The 3214-nt window shown below is 39.1% G+C and overlaps 1 long non-coding RNA gene across 1 annotated transcript; it reads left to right on the top strand.

Annotated features, from left to right (window-relative positions):
- The first annotated feature begins 288 nt into the window (after positions 1 to 288).
- LOC135383388 (uncharacterized) lies at positions 289 to 1934 on the top strand. Its single transcript, XR_010419845.1, has 3 exons — positions 289 to 354; positions 931 to 991; positions 1376 to 1934. It is a non-coding gene; the product is annotated as an uncharacterized LOC135383388 (long non-coding RNA).
- Positions 1935 to 3214: the final 1280 nt, after the last annotated feature.

The raw sequence follows: 3214 nt of genomic DNA, 5'->3' as shown, positions 1-3214 counted from the left end.
ATTCTTTTCCTCACTCCTCTCCCTTGGAAATGTAACTTGCCGCCATTATTCTGAGCAGGCAGACCACATTTCTTTTCTTAGTAAACGTCACTACCACCACCACCAACAACAAATTGTATTTCAGTATATGATTCATCTGACACGCCAGTATGTGGGTGCCCGAAGTCTCTTCAAGCCTCGGCACCACTGATCTCGATTGTAAAAGGCTGGATGGCGGATAGGGAGCGCGAGCGTGAAGAAACCGGCCGCCATCTTACTGTACCCACAACAGTCGCCGCAGCAATCATGGCAACTTCTTGCAATTACGGTCGTACCAACCGTACTGGCAAGGTTACAGGGCCTAAATTTATACAGGTGAGTCACTCTTTATCGAGGAATAAATAGGCGTCCATTCTGTATATTTAGTTGACCATTATGAAGTGTTTTTTTGCCCAAAACGAGCACTGGATGCAGGTTGCTTGATCGCTCTTCCGACGTTCAATCGAGCACACTTGCATTATACCCGGCGGCAAATACAGTTTGAGTGCATAATATGCTTGAAAGAACACGTTACACTACACAGGTAGTGTTGTCATCAATGTATGTGCGAGCACTCGAGCGCTTTTTTGCATGCATTGCTAGCATGGTACACGGTGTTCTCTGCGGAAGCAAGTGGCCAAGTGCCACATTCATTTCTTTGAATTACCTTCACGCACAAGTTCGGTATTACGTCATAATGAGACCACGATTGTCACCTTTTTTCATGTATTGGTATTGTTTTGTGCCTTGGTTTGATTTGTGACAAAGAATCCTACGTAACGGTGGTGTGGCGCGACTTGAATAACGCCTTTGTGTCTGAGTTGTATCGTCAGCTTGTTACGATAGTAATAATTTGTAGCTTGTCGTGCTATTTGTAGCAGTTTTTAAGGCAAAAGTGGTCTCTCAATACAGGTTTTGTCATGAGGGCTACCCAGTGAATTATCTGTGCAGTGTGATACGGCTGGGTGTACAGGTAAGTATCATGTTCCTCATCCACTGGTTTCTACTTTACAGGAAGGAACAACCTCAGTGCACGCACTGTGGTTAGCCTCTCTCAGTTCTGCATATTTTCTTACATGTTCACATCAGAAACACACCTTAGACTTTAGGCTCCTTCACCCAGCAATAAAATAATTAGAGATTGTACTTCTTCTTAGAATAGTTTTTAATCTTTTTAATTTTTAGAAGATACAGGGATTGTAAACCATGTTTTAAACTGATGTTTTAACATTTGTCCAATGCATTTATTAAACAACATATTCATTTTTAACTGGTTGCACCCAAACCAATGTTCTGATGTATTATTTCTTTTGTTGTCGATGCACCATAAAAATTGGAATAATCATCATCAATGCAGGTTACTTCACAGCTGCCTCAACATACTCAAGAAATGGGTGCAGAACCTGCGTAATGCCCACAAACTTTGACTACCACAGCACCTCCATAAAGTAAAGGCATATGTGTCACATGGGATTTTTAAAGGCATTCACAGTATATAATACCTTGTATGAACTGTTGTTGATCTAAGCAGCCTCTACAGTACACTCTCAGAAATTAAAACTTGTCAGGGAACTGTGATAATTGTTCCAGTTAATAGGCATGCATATGTACGCTATAAGAAGAAAATTATTTATTGAGAATGCACTACTGTTGATCACACTCGTGCAGCTGTAGGTTTACCTTCGGCCTCTTGGAACTCTTTTTTTAGTTGCCTTAGCTGCAGGAGGAGTGTCATCGAGCATGTCAACTACTTGCAGAAATATTGACGTATTTAAGATTATGACACAGTTTGAAGGGTTTCAATTCAGGAAATTTGCAGTGGCAGGGCCTGCCAGAGTGAAACCTACTGAATATTTTATGGTGTCGAAGTGGCAGTTCCTCCAGGATAGGAATATCTTAGATGGGAGCAAAAAGCTTGAAATTGACAAAGTGTTGTTTGCATTAAGCAATTTGTAATACACTGAACACATAGGCAGCAAAACAAAAATTTAAAATTCAGCATGTATGAAAATTGGGTGCAACAAATTTGCATAGTGTACGTGTACATTGTCATTCCTGAGATATATATTGTCATTGCAGGGAGGTCACAAAACAATAAATGTATTGTTTTGTCACTTCCCTGCACATTCATTGTATCTTGAAATGCGTATATGCCAGAATAAATGTTGAACTTGAAAAATGTATATTCTCTTCATTCATAGAGCATAACATCACTTATCTTCTTTACAAAAGCATATCGTGTTACATCTTTGTCACGCAGAACGCACAACCAAGAAAGCCATCTTCCATTAAATATCACGTTTCAGACATGATTCAGTTGGTATCATTTCATAGACAGGGTACACCAGGGCTCGAGTTTCAAGCTCCAAATCGTCATGTTGCAGTTTGGAAACCGTACATGTGTAGTGCAAGAGAGCCCTCGCACATTAAAATGTAAGATGGGAGTCACCGTTACTGAAAAGTAACTCCTATGAGAGAGTCTGACGCTGCAGAAAAGTGTGCAAACTGCGGAAAGTGTCATAGAAGATCTTCAGAAATCGTGCCTGGTTTCACGGCAGTGCTACCACACTCCCTTTTAGATGACGATGATAATGATTGGAGTTTCAGATGTGCAGCTGCATTTTTTGCAACGTGCTCCTCCTGCTTCTCTGGCTACTCATGTTGTTTACATCTACTGTTGATCACATTCATTTATCACATATTATATTCTTATATATTATTGTTATATTATCACATATTCGATCACATTAAATTTAAAATTTAGCATATATGAGAAAATATCAGGATGGAAGTTGCTATTCATTGCTCATTCCAACCTAAAATTGAGTGCTACAAATTTAGAGAGCGTACCTGATCATTGTCATTCCTAAAATATATATTGCCATTGTAGCAAGGTCACAAAACAATAAATGTAGCCTTTTGCGACCTCCCTGCACGTTCATTGTATCCTGAAACGCATAAGTGCAAGAAATAAATCTTGAACTTGAATAAACTTGATGTTGTATAAACTTGACATAAGACGTTGAATAATATAATGAATGATATAAAATATTGAATAAACTTGAACCCGTATATTCTCTTTACTCATCATCAGTGATCTTCATTACAAAAGCATATCGTGTTACACTTTTTTGTTTGCGTTTCACAGACTGGGTACACGAGGGCCAAAATGACAAAATCACAACTGTTTCAAGCT

The sequence above is a fragment of the Ornithodoros turicata genome, chromosome 2 (genome assembly GCF_037126465.1).
Source record: "Ornithodoros turicata isolate Travis chromosome 2, ASM3712646v1, whole genome shotgun sequence".
NCBI lineage: Eukaryota > Metazoa > Arthropoda > Arachnida > Ixodida > Argasidae > Ornithodoros > Ornithodoros turicata.
Note: the sequence above shows the minus strand (reverse complement) of the source record. Positions and strands in the feature narration are given on the sequence as shown.